At 45.0% G+C, this 14,180-nt stretch overlaps 1 protein-coding gene across 5 annotated transcripts in view; it reads right to left on the reverse strand.

The window, feature by feature from the left end:
• Ninl (ninein-like) overlaps positions 1–1,086 on the reverse strand; it is a 66,321-nt gene extending 65,235 nt beyond the window's left edge. For 3 of the 5 annotated variants that reach the window (XM_063285077.1, XM_039106654.2, XM_039106653.2), the window contains exon 1: positions 916–1,083. The gene's annotated coding sequence lies outside the window, so the exon portion shown is untranslated. Of the gene's footprint in view, positions 1–915 lie in introns of all 5 variants that reach the window. The other 2 variants (XM_008762394.4, XM_039106651.2) reach the window with 1 other exon arrangement.
• Positions 1,087–14,180: the final 13,094 nt, after the last annotated feature.

The following is a 14,180-nucleotide window of genomic DNA, read 5'->3' on the forward strand; positions in this document are numbered from 1 at the left end:
CTGCTTTAAAAGAACCTGGAAATCTCGGGCAAACACCATCTTCATAGTCCCTCTCTGCTACCTGCCTTGCGCATCAAGTGACCTTCTGCAAGGGCCTTTGCTGGACCTCCTCCCTGATTCCAAAACTTGGCTAAATCTTGTAGAGGACAAGAGCTACAGAGAGCGCCTGACAATGTACGTGTCTAAGAAACCTTGGGTTGGACTCCCATCGTGCAATTTGTGGACTTAGACAACTAGACTGAATGAACCCAAACATCGGGTCACTGCTACTCAATTACGGATGGACCAGTCTCGCAAGTGCACAACAAAGTAGCGGAACCGTTGCGCAGGCAGGGACGACCTTGACACAGATGCAACAGGCTTCTCCGCCCCAGAGAGAGGTGTCCCAGTTTTCAACAACTAAGTGCAAACTGATAATACAACCAGAGATCGCAAGGACGACTTCACCAGGCACAGGAGAGACCGACGCGAGGTAACAGCGCCAACAGGTGCTCCCTATCAAGCATGGTCCCTGAGTTTTCCAGGGGGGGACTCAGAAGGGGCCTCAGAGACAGTTCGGGGTCGCCTCCCGCTCCGGTTCCCCTCGTCAACAGAGGACGAAGGCGGGAAGCACGGCGGGTTCAGGCAACCCGCTCTTTGAGTTCGTCAAAGTTTGGGGCGGCAGCTGCCCCCCACCAGAACGCTGAGTTCTGTGAGGACCACCGCTACCGGTCCGAGAGCGCCGCAGAGCACTGAGACTCTGGTATGGCTCTCCGAGCGCGCGCCTGCATCCCAAGCGTCCGCTCCGCTGTGTACCGGCCGCAGCACGAGGATGCGGACTCCTACGGCCCGGTTCGGCCCTCCTCGGCCCAGCTCGGCACTCCTCGGCCCCGCTCGGCTCCCCTCCCCTCAGCTCCTCTCCCACGCCCTACTCACCTGGGGAGTGGGAGGCTCCGCTCTACGAACGCTGAGTCCAGGATGCGGGCTCCGGCAGCCCGGTGCAAAGCGATCCGGGTAGGATACCGCAGCGCGCGTACCTCGGCCGCTCTTTGTGTCTGGCGGCCGCGCTCCCCAGGGCTTCCAAGGCCTCCGGGCGCCGCCCCCTCGTTCTCGCGGGGCCTCCCCAGGGAAGGGGAGGGGCGTCCTCGGGGCGTGGCTTTGAGGGGCGGGGCGAAGAGGCAAGAGGAGCTGGGCCTGGGACTTAAGCTGGTCAGGGACCTAGCTGGTCAGGAGGAGGAGGATGCAGGATGACAGCAAGGCTCTGGGAGATAGGGTGTTATAAAAACAAAACAAAACAAACAACCAAAAAAACCAAGGGGTCCAAGTCCTTTCAAGTGGAAGAATTCCCCAGAGTAGAAGGGAACCAAAGAACCAGTAAAAAGCCCATACTGTACTCTGATGAACCATACTTTGACTGTATCCCTTTTCATGTGTCATAACTTGCCCAAGCCAGTGATGAACATGACATACCTACACCCTGTGGTAGAGGTGTAGCCGTGGGACGTATAACCAGGGCCCTGCTTCCCTCTAGATTATAATACGAGGTTCCCAAAGTGTGGTGTGCCATAGTCGCCACTGTGAGGAATGTCTTTACTGGGACCAGGGAGATGGCTCAGTTTGTAAAGGCACTTGCCTTGCTAGCCTGATGACCTAAGTTTAATCCCAGAACACATGTAAAGGTGATAGGAGGTGCTGGAGAGATGGCTCAGCAGTGAAGAACACTATCTGCTCTTCCTGAGGACTCACATTCAATTCCCGCCACCCACAGGGCAGCTCATAACCATCTGTAACTCAAGTTCAAGGGACCCGATGTTGTCTTCTGGACTCCTCAGACACTAGGAGTGCATGTGTTGCATAGATACACACAGGCAAAACACCCATACATATAATTTTAAAACAACTTAGAAAAATCATCTCCACAGAGTTTTCCTCTGACCCCCCCTCCCCACACACTGAGACACATGCCATTGTGAACACACACATATAAAAACCATGCACACACACATTCACACAGTAAGTTTTAAAAATATTTTAAAAGACTCTATGTTCTCTAAATCTAACACTCCAGGTTTCCATGTACTGTTAGAGAATGAACTTGGAGTTAAATGATGAGAGTCACAGTGCCATTCACTGGATGTTGGACTTTATACCACCCAGTTATACAATCTCTGAGATCTTCACTTTGTTCATCTGTGAAATGGAGATGTGACAAATACTCTTTGTAGGGACGTGAACTAATTGATCCAGTCAAATCAGCAACCCAAATTAGCCATCATAGCAGTGGCTCCTAGCCAGAGAGGAACAGGGCATGCTATTCCATTTTCCCTACCTATAGCAAATAGCTGAGATAAGGAACTTATCAAAAAGGGGAAAGGGTTTCTATGGACTTGCAATTTTAGACATTCCAGTCTATGATCAGTTTATCTTCCTTGCTTTTGAGCTAGTAGCAAGTCACCACATCAGAACTGAAATTAGAGACAGAGAGACAGAGGGTGCCAGAGTCCCTTTCGGGGGCACCTTCTCCATGACTAGAAGACCTGGTAATAGATCCCAGTCCACACCTCTCAACAGTACCACATCCTGGTGGGTCTTCTTTTTGTGACTATTTCATTTGTTTGGTTTTTAAAGGTTATGTATCAATTTAGTCAGTGCACGCAGGGCGTGGGGGAGAAGCACATGCACTTCCTGGAGTATTCCTTTGTGCAGGAAGTACTTTTATCAGGTAAACTGTTTCCTAGGCTCTAGAAGGTCCTATGTTCTTAAAAGTAATATTTCTCTCCCTCTCCCTCTCCCTCTCCCTCTCCCTCTCCCTCTCCCTCTCCCTCTCCCTCTCCCTCTCCCTCTCCCTCTCCCTCTCCCTCTCCCTCTCCCTCTCCCTCTCCTTCTCCCTCTCCCTAAATGAATAAATTGTAGAATACATGTTCCCAACCCATCACTAAAGGAATTTGGATCAGGTTTCTGAGACTATCTGATTTCCCAAATAAAGAAAGTTGCTTTTCCAGATAAAAGATATACATTCTAAATATCCCCTGCGAGTCATTTTGAAGGGCGGATTACTCTTGCCTTCCCAGCAAGAAAAGCTGCACTGTCATAGGACAAAATAGGATCCCTTTTCATTTGTGGATACAATGTATCATTTTAAAGCCAAGAATCTAGGAAAACAAGGTTTCTGCCCCAGAGTCTATGGGTTTAGCAGCCCAAGCCAGTACCTTATCTATTCTCGGCAGCTCAGCAAATGCTAATCAACCTGTTGGCTCACACCCCAGCCTGACTCACACTTACTTTATGCTTATCGATTGTCCGTGTAATGGCCATAGCTCTCTTTTCACTTTATGTTACTCAGTAAAACCGTTGAACTAATACTGCTTTTTTTCTCTTCTGTTTGTTTGTTCGGGTGCCATGTATGAAGATACAGCCGTCAGTTTGCTAAGCATGTGTTCTACCATTGACATACATTTCCAGCCTTAATGTTATATTCTCCAGATATGATGAAGTGAGAATTTACTTTTGGTCTGTGGATACACCTTCTTTGTATTTTGTCTTCTTGTACCTGACTGAAGCAGGGGAGGAAATGGTAGCACCTTCACAAATGTCTCGTGATATTCTTGAACAAGCAACCCTTTTAAAAATCTAATCTTAGGGGCTGGGGATTTAGCTCAGTGGTAGAGCGCTTACCTAGGAAGCGCAAGGCCCTGGGTTCGGTCCCCAGCTCCGAAAAAAAAAGAACCAAAAAAAAAATCTAATCTTGCCACCATTTGATATGAGTGTCGTTTGGTTTTGGTGTTGGGGATTGAATCCTGGGTTGTGTGCATATAGTTATACACTCTACCACTGATCTTCACCGCCCCCCAGCCTATAGGTGACCTTATGACATCCTGCCTACCCTTTCCCCTCTCCCTCTGTCCATCCCCATCCCTTCCCCCTCTGTCCTCTTCCTCTCCCTCCTTCTCTCCCCTTATCCCTATAGCCTTCTAGCCCAGTTTTTCTGATATCAGTTGTCTTCTACTGTGTGATTTCTTTCTCCCTCCCTCATTCCACTCCTCCTCCTTCTCCATCTCCTCCTCCATTTTTTTGTGAGACAGAGTCTTTCTATGTGGACCAGGCTGGTCTGGAACTTGCAATCCTTCTGTCCCAACCCTCCAATGATCAGGAGTATGGGTACTTGCTACCACACTCTCCTCCTCTCTTTCTTTTCTTTGCCTTTTTCGGTAGCCTAGTAGCTGAAGGTCACGGCAGGGATGGGGATGAGACAATGACAGATCAGCTAAGATGCTGCCTTAGTCCAATTTTTGTTACTATAAAAATACTTGCAGCAGGGGTATAATAAAGAGAAGGATTTAGCTGAGCTCACAGTTTTGAGGGCTGATGGTCTATGATCAGATGGCCCTGGCTAAGGTTGGCCATGCTTTGTCACATTCTTAATGTCAAACATCTCCCATTTTTTTATAGTGAAAAAAAAAGTGTGGTTAAAATTAGCCAGCTGGACGCCATTTAGATGATCCAAATTGTGTTGGCAACAGGCAGATGGTCATATTCGGAAACTGTCAGAGCATATACCTTCTTCTCATCAGGCCCTCTCAAGGCATTGACTTCAGCCACGTCAGGGACGTAGAGTTTCTTCACAGCCAGTTTGATCTGGAGCGAGTTACTTTCACCTCCACAACACACACAAATGGGTTGTCACCTATCTTCTTCAAGGCTCTGGCTGAGGTGAGGGCGGGGAGGCCGGACTTTGGCACAGTGGTCAAGCTAGTTTCTCCTGGAGGCACTCTTGAGAGGGTATCGGAAGGTAAGTGACCTGTGGCTCTTCTTTCCGAAGCTGTTGACTCTCCGTTCCCTCACTTTGGCTTCTGACTGGGGAGGGGCGGGAACCTCCTTCCTTCCTTTCACCTTCTTGGTGAAAAGGGTTTCTGATCTCACCCTACTTTTCCAAGAACTAACCAGAAACCCACAAGAACTTTATCATAGTCTTTTTGGGCAGTGACCCCAGTGATTTAACCACAGTTAGATCTAACTAACTAGGCCCTTCCTTTTTAAAAGTTATTTTTGTTTGGCTTTGTTTTTTTGTTTTTGTTGTTGTTGTTGTTGTTGTTGTTGTTGGGTTTTTTTTTCTCTCTCCATGAACCTGGCTATATGGCCTATACTCGCCTGAGACTTGGAATCTTCTACCCTCAGCCATTTAAATACTGGGATTTCAAGCATGAATCTCTCTACCCACTCTACCACCTCTAAAAACCACCTACTGAGTGGCCTATGAAGTCTTGGAACAACCCATGTCCAAATGGCAGGCACATCTCACAAGAACATGATAGGACTGACTTAGGTTTGAGAAGTCTACCAGAGAGAACAGACCCTCCCCAAGAGGACATACTCAGGCTTCAGAGGCAAACTGCATCCAAACGATAGGTTTATTTTGTCCAGTTCGGAGTCTATTCGAATGTACATTATTAGTGTATTTGCCAAGGTATAGGAGTGGGACGAAGCATCAACCAATGGGAAAATGAGGTAGGGATGTAGCTCGTTTGGTACAGTACTTCCCTAGCATGCACAAAACTATGGCTTTAACCCTCAACAACGCATAAGCTAGGCATGGAGGCTCTTGCCTGTAATATCAGCACTTGAGAAGTGGCGATGGGAAGATCAGAAGTTCAAAGTCGTTCTCGGCTACACAGAAAGTTCAAGGCCAACCTGGGATACCAGGCAGGAAACAGGAAGGGGTACAAAGAGGGGTGATTAGCACTAAAGACCATTTGAGAAGGTCAACATGGGAACTCACTACAGTAGAAACATCTTAAAGTATATACATGTTAAATATATAAAAAGCGTTTAATTGGGTTATCCTATAACAGGGGAGATAGACACCCACAGGCTAGCAAATGACAGCAAATCGCTCTTTTATGTGAAGAGCACGGAACGTGTCCCAAGTCAGGGGTCTGGCAGGGAGCTAGGTGTCGCCTAAGCCTCAGGTGTGTGCCCACCGAGTCTCTGGCTCTCCACCTGCTCTACCTTACTAAACTTCCTGACACAGTTTTATGCCTTACAAAGAATCAATTTCTTCTTTCAGAATTGTTGGCCAGTAGCTCCTCAAACATTACCACCACTCCTGATAACACTCCAGAATGTGATGGTAAGACATCATTGCTGAAGACACTGCACACCTGAGTCAAAGAACATGAAAAACAAAACAACAACAACAACAACAAAAGCCCAAAGCTTCACTCCGATTAGCTTGCTTTCACTGTGCTAGAAGACACTATGTACACCCAGTTCTGAGTCTCGCAAGGCATAGTAATGACCAGCCTGGCAAGATATATTCATGGTAAAAAAAGATGCACAAATGTTATGGGAGCAATCAACACTTTCTGGTCTAAGATCTGCACCACAAGGCATCCAGCACCGCTACCAGGATTAAAGAACTTGTAGCAAGACAGATTATAGGACCTAGGGGACACCCCGCTACTGTTAATTCTGCAAAATAAACACATTTAGCCAACTCATGATTTACTTCTCTAGCCATAGATCAGTGCATCTCTTAACCTCATCAAAAAGGCTTCTTGAAAATAGGTGGCAATAAATAGAGACCCTCAGGAGTGACCAGACCTAAATGGGACACATATTATACCTGCTCCTCCCAAGGCAGAGAGCGAGTCACTATAATGGCACAACAGGGTAGCCGCACATAGAAACTCGAGCCAGACAATAGCTCCTCGGCTTGCCGTAGGGCTTTGGGACCACCTTCCCTCAAGCCATACAAAAATCTCTTGGTGGGTTAAAAAGTCAAGCAAACCTGAAGTTTCGATGGGGAGGGAGATATGGGATGGATCTGGGAAGAGCTGGGTGAGAGGGAATAAACATGATAAAAATATAATGCATGGAATTCACAAAGAATTAATTAAAAATCATTCAGGAACAAAAGAATCAACAAACCATGCATTAACATAGTCTTCTGTTAGTATTTGTGCATGTTTGCTCGTCTTCTTTGAAAAATGTCTCACTGTGTAATCTATGCTGGCCACAAACTCATGATCCTCCTCCCTCTGTTTCCCAGGGGTGTGCCACCACACTTGATTAATGCTGAGACTTTATTCAGAATGACTGCAAAAATAAGAAACTGGATGCTAAAGGCAATTTATCATCTTCAACACAATTGTCTGAGACCATTCAGGTCTCTTACCTTAAGTTTCATATTCATTAAATGGATTTCCCTTAGGTTAAATCCATCTGTTCAGGTGTCTCTCTCTCTCCTGCTGCAGCGGTCCTGAATCCGTCACACCACTCAGGCTGTCTGCAGAACTGAACTTTCTTCCCTCTTGTGACCCACTTTACAGATGTTGAGATTGTTCTGCTACTTCCAAAGGCCAGTAGGAGAATCTGAACCTGGCTGGTAGAGCCAATGAGTCAAAGAGTGGCGCTAGGGTAGGGGAAGTTGGGCTGGTAAAGCCAGGGGTATGCTTAGCAGGAAAACTGTTCTGGGAGTAACCAGAGATGATATTTTAGCTGGGAAAGTAGCCAGAAAGGTAACAATAGCTGGCTTATAAGACTACATATGGGAGGCTAGGGAATTCTCTCAGTGTGTTAAGAATGCATATTCTTTTCACAGAGGGCCCAATTTCAGTTCCTAGTTCTCATATCCGACTGATCGTGGCCATCTGTAACTCAGCTCTAATGGAAATGATGCTTCTTCTTCCCAAGAACTGGGTGAAAATTTTCCCCATGGTTTTTAATGAGTGTACACTTAAGATAGTGGACCCCAGATTCACCAGCTTTCAACCAATCTCCTCATGGGCATCCTAGCGCCGTGGGACCCACTCCTCCAGGAAAACTCTGCATTCATGATTCAGGAGAGTGACCTTCATGGTAATGCGCCAAACTTCCCATTGACTTGAGTATGCCCATCAGGTTGTGTTGAGATCTGCCACTTTCAGCTAAGCTGGCTAGCTGATGATCACCTGCCTCTTCCCCAAGGCTGTGTTTAAAGGAGTTGTGGAAATTCCTTCCCTAGGGAGACAATATCAGTCCCTACTGATCCTTCTCATGAGGTCCCAACGAAAAGTGTATTGGGCTTATTTACAGAGCATGGGAGAAGGGTGACAGGCAGGAGTCTGGGTGCACCCAAAAGTAGCCACACTTAGAAAGTGTTTATTCACTGTGGATGATGGCTTCCCCATAGCCACATAGATGGAGTCCCATCTTAGTTAATCTCAAGTCTGTACCCCCTAGCATCTCCCAGGAGGCTAAGGTCAGTTGCAATGAGGGAGAATTACGTGCAAACGACTGAGGAAAGTAACTGGAATTTCACGTGAGGATCCAGTGACACTCCACACCCCCTCCTTCTATGAAGGGATGTCATTAGTTGACAAACCTGATCATGATGGTATCTTGCAAGCAGATGCAATCTAATCTAATGAAGATGGGACATGGTTTGCTCGAAGGACCTTAATCCACAACAGTGGAACATGCGGCCATACCCAGTTTTTATGTAGGTGCTGGGGATTTGAACTCTGATCCTCAGTTTTGCACTAAGCCATCTTTCTAGCCACCCCTACATTTATCAATTCCTATCACATATGACTTATAGAACAAGTCTTTTTTTTTAAAGAATGTCCTAGCCTATCTCTTTATCTTGAAATGTTTTCCCTATGCCTTCCTTTAGCGGTTTTGACATTTTAGGCTTTATATTAAGATCTCTGATTCATTTAAACTGACTTTTTGTTTATGCTGAGAGTTACAGATCTAATTTTGTCCTTTGAGGCTGTCTTCTCTCCAAAATATGTCTTTGGCACATTCGTCAAAAATCAGATAGTTGTGCCTATGCGAATTTATTTCTTGGTCCTATATTCTGTTCCATTGGTCTATGTATCTGTTTCGAGCCACTACCATGTAATCTTTTTGTTAATCTGACTCCACAGCACAATCTGAAATTGAGTACTGCAATGGCTTTGGCATCTCTGTTTAATATTGTTTTAGCTATTTGTGCTTCCATGTGTCGTAGAGGGTTGTCTTTGATAGTCCTGTGAAGAACGTCATTGGACTTTTAATAGGAATTTGATGCTAATTTTGATGATCCGTGGGCACAGGGGTCTTCTCACCCTCTAGCAGGCATGTTCAGCCTTTTGACATTACATCATGACATTGTCACCTAGCATCAAGTTCATGCTCAAGACTCTAACAACGAACTAAGAAATAGTCACACACATCTCATGTTTTAAGTTTTCAAGTTTGTGTTGGGCCCTATTTAATTACCTGGATACACAGCAAATACCCTTGATTGCTGATCCATCTCTCTAGCCCCTCAAGGGACTTTTCTATATCAAGTATACAATAATATTTCTGTCCTTAAACCTAGTATATGCTGAGTTATATTTACTGTTGAGTCACCTTATATCCCCGAAGTGAAGTAAAGATGGTTACAGTGTAAGATCTCTTTATAATTCTCTCAAGTAAGTGTTTAAGTATTTTTGTCTACTTTCTTCATAGAAATTAGTCTTTAGGTTTCTTTCTTTCTTCTTCTATGATCTGTGGTGGTCAGTTAGGTGGCATTGAGTCCACCTGTATTTCTGTTCTTTGGTTTGTTTTTGCTCTTAACAGCAGTTTGTTTCCTATCCTTTTTGAGTGGTACTGTGGATTGAGTCGTTAAGAATAAGTTCCTGGGGCTAGAGAGATGGTTTAGCTAGTACAAGCTCTGGCTGTTCTTCCAGAGGACCTAAGTGTGAGTCCTTGTATCCACAAGGTGGCTCACACCTGATCACTCCAGTTCCAGGGGATTCGATGTCTTCTGGCCTCTGCTGGCACCAGGTATGCACACAGTACCCAGACATACAAGCAGGCAAAACATCCATACACATAAAATAAAAATTAAAAACGAATAAAAGAGTAAAAACTGTTCCCTATGAGGACCCATGGATAAAACAGATATCCAAAGATGCCCCAGTCATGAAACACAAAAGAAATGGGGCAAAGCAAGCAGAAATAGGAGTGCACTAAAACATGTAATATTACTTAAGATAAATGTTGCGGTTGTAAATGAACAAAGGAAGGGGCAGGGAAAGGAGTGAAAGGGACATGAAAAGTTAAGTAAAGGAATGTAAAAGGATGAGGAGTAGAGAACATTCTCAAGAGGGAGGGAAAAAGAACAAGAGACTCTAAAACTCTTGACTGTCCAAAAGAAGTACATACAATGTAGATAAATATACGAGGATAAGAGAAGAGGTGGCTGGGTGTGGTAGTGCACACCTTAGATCCTGGCACTCAGTGCACAGACAGGCAGATCCCTGAGTTCCAGGACAGCCAGGGCTACAAAGAGAAATCCTGTGGTATAAAAAATTCTTCTTCTTTCTTCTTCTCTTCCTTTTCCTTTTACTTTTTCACTCTGTAGTCCAGGTTGACCTCAAGTTGTAGCAAACCTCCTGCCTCAGGCTCCCAAGAGCTGAATAAAAGTTTTTAAAAAATAAAGTTGCCTGGCATGGTTGGGCACTATAATCCCAGCAATCAGGAGACAGAGGCAGGCAAATCTGTAAGTTTCAGAATAGCAGAAGCTATACAGTAAGACCCAGTCTCAAAAAACAAAACAAAAATCACAACGACAAAAATCAAAGACCACCACCACCACCACCACCACCACCACCACCACCACCACCACCACCACCACCACCACCACCACCACCAGAAAAGCAGCTACCAAAAGAATAAAGAAAATCCTCTATGAGCCTTAGACACAAAAACATGATGTGCAGGAGAAATTTCTCTCTTGGTCTTCTAAACGTAAGATCTCTTATTTAAGGGTGTGTGGAGAGGGAATCTGTGTCAGACGCCCACAATCTCTCCTTAGGAGAATCCTTTCTCTGTGTTGTATTAGGAACCTCTGCTGGCCACTTAGCTTTGCAGTGTGTGGGCCAGGCAGGTTCTCAGTCTCCTGAGACCCCTCAACTTCTGTACCTAATGCTATAGTCAGAGGGTGTCTTCCAAGAGCACCGGGATGGGAATGTAAGTGCGGCACTAAGATCTATTCAGAAGGGACCAGTTTTGGTGCTCTTAGCCTTATTCAGCATTAAACATACTCCTGGGGGATGAGGCTACAAAGTCAAGGACATGCATATACCTCTAGCAAACTCCCACCACATACATGAATCCTCCCATGGATCCATAAAACTGTCACATACAAATTCACGGAACACATACCATGCACCCTTAGACACATGACATTAGAACTGCTTTTCACATTGGGTACCCAAAACTTCACTATGCATATACCACACACAGCCCTTCTCTTAGCTGTCCACATGGCTTTACACACACACACACACACACACACACACACACACACACACACACACACACACACAGAGCGCACTACTCTGGGCCACATGGCTTTACACACACACACACACACACACACACACACACACACAGAGCGCACTACTCTGGGCCACACACACACACACACACACACACACACACACACACACAGAGCGCACTACTCTGGGCCTCCTATCCACATCCTGCTTTTGATTGTCTATCCTGGCTGCTGAGAATGTGATGAACTGGTTCTGGGCAGAATTCATTCTCTCTGGAAACGTTCTCTTCCTTCTCTGCCCCAATCAAGTGTTTGATTCCTTGAAAATCACCTTAGGAGTTAGGACCCACATAGGAGAGCACTCGTTTGACCTTCTTTTGCAATTCATCTATACAGTATCTGCTTGCTTACATACCAGGGTATCAGAGTCAACACTTTGAACTAAATCAGTACAGACATCAAAGCAAACCAGAGACTTCTTGGAGTTCTCAAAGCAGCTGGTAAGGAGCTGTTTCTTCCCAGAAGCCCTTTACCATTGAAGAATGAGTGGAGAAGAGTAACATATAGGGGAATTGATGGGAACTTTTCATTGCTAGGGGTGAAGCCCAGGTCCACACATGAGCAAGTATTCTACCGCTGACCTGTAACCCACTTGATTCCAGCCCTATTTCCTTGAAGAGCTTCTAGTCGGTAAGCCTTTCTGAAGCTGAGTGTGTAGTCCAATGGTGGAACTCAGGGTTGGAGAACAGACATGCCTCCCCTGTAGAACAAAAGCATGTGAGGGGCTTGTGGCAGGGGCATAAAAGACAATGGACAATGTGCGTGGGATGTACCTTCTCACTGATAGATGAGGACATGGGACATCTGCAGGTATGCACAGCACTTCTCAGACCCACTTTTGAAGCCCAGTGATGGGAAGTCAGCCCCTTATGCAACAGCAAGACAACTGTCGATGCCTACAGTTGTGTAGAAAGGACCCACATATTCAGTAAGTTATTGGAGGCTGTGGAATCAAACTTAGGACAGGGCAGGCTTAATCCTTTCCATCCTGCTCTCACCAACCAAGAAGGGGTGAGTGTGGGGAAAAAGATGCAACCAGTCAACCATTCTTTATGTCTCAACAGAGATGGCCCTGAAGGCCTGGCTAGCCTCCAACAGTCCACTGGTGCAGAACAGAGTGGGCTAATCCTCTGTGCTGGGCCTGTTCATACTTCTGAACCGCTTCTTTGACTGACAGTGATCACATAGCTGTTTACTGGACACAAGCAGAAACTAGTTTTTACTTATTTTTTTCTTGAACAGCTTCCCCAGCTAAGTAGCTCTTAGAATAGTAGAATAGTAGGAACGTTAGTACAGAGATGGCTAGACCATGTTTGTCTTAGGTCACTTCCAGATGGTCCAGCTGTGAAACATCCATTGTTCTCTGATACCTGAATGGGGAAAATGTGACTAGCTGCCTCCTACTGTCATACCTTCCTGGACATGGCCTGAAACTAAGGTGGAGAGCTGCCCTTCATTCTGGTGAGGACTTTGCACTAGCGTCTATGACTGAGTTTCATTGAGTCGATGATCTTATCTGTAAGGCTAGGCTTCACAGGCCAGGCTTTCCCCCAAACTTTCCAGGGGACAAAAATTACAATCATATTTTCTTTTGTCCAGTGGGAAAAGGAATACTCAGGACATCTGAAATAGCTCTTGAAAACTTTTAGTATGATAGCAGTGGGGGGAAGGGCCATGAGGATTACAAGATAAAGTTGAAGAAACATCTCAAAAAGATAACAGAAGCAAAACAAAGTGTGGAAGGATATCTAACACCTGAACAGCAGTAGTTCCATAAAAAGATTAAAACAAACAAACAAACAAACAAACAAACAAAAAATCCCTACAAACCCAAGGTAGTACGGAGGCATTCAAAATAAGCTGGAGAGATGGTTCAGTGGTTAAGAGCTCTTGCAAGACCTTGGTTCAATTCCTAGCACCCAGATAAGGGCTCAAACTATCTCTGATTTCAGTTCCAGAAAATTCAAGGCCCTCATCTGACCTCTGCACATATATGGTGTATATACATACATGAAGGAAAAACATTCATACACATTTGTATAGCATTTCCCAGGACCAAAGAATACTGAGCTTTTGGAAGGGTTCAGAGGAGCAAATAGAGAAAAATCTCATCAATACCACCCCCATTGACTGCTTGAGTTCCCAGAACTACAGGAGAGAAAAAGAACCTCACCACACACAAATGGCCATTAAAGCACAAACAATACCCTGGGCAGCCCAAATGAAAATGCTGTCTAGATGTGCATTGCTGCATTTACAAGCTTGGTAATTTTGCCTCACCTTATTTCTAAGAAACCTAAGAAGCCCAGCACCCAAATGACAGAAATAAAAAGGGGTCATACAGGACACAGACAACTAGAAATCCAAGCTAAAAGATAAAAGGGGAACCACAGGATACAGCTAGGTGGGGAGCAAGCCAATCCAGACTGGGGCAGGGGCTAAGAATCCAGCTCAGCTGGCTTCCTTCACCTCATGAGCCTTTGGCCATTCTCCTTTTCTCCAACTGTGTCTAAGTAATGTTTTTTTTCATATATGATTGAAATATATTTCCATTTAAAAATGGAATGAAAAATATCAGAGTTCTATATGAATACATAAATAACATACAAGGCTATGTTTAGCAGGCATATAATAATATGCTCATTATAATTAAATGTGTTTAGGGAGTTATGGCAATTTTTTTCCAGTACTGAGAACCAAACCCAAGGCCTTGTGCATGTTGGCCAAGTACTCTACCACAGAATTACACCAAAGCTTGAAGAATGTTTACTTGAATGAATGATTTACTGTATAAATCAGTTAGAAGGTCATTAACCAACGACAAGGACTTCTTTAAGAAAATCCTTGC

Source organism: Rattus norvegicus, chromosome 3 (genome assembly GCF_036323735.1).
Source record: "Rattus norvegicus strain BN/NHsdMcwi chromosome 3, GRCr8, whole genome shotgun sequence".
NCBI classification, from domain to species: domain Eukaryota; kingdom Metazoa; phylum Chordata; class Mammalia; order Rodentia; family Muridae; genus Rattus; species Rattus norvegicus.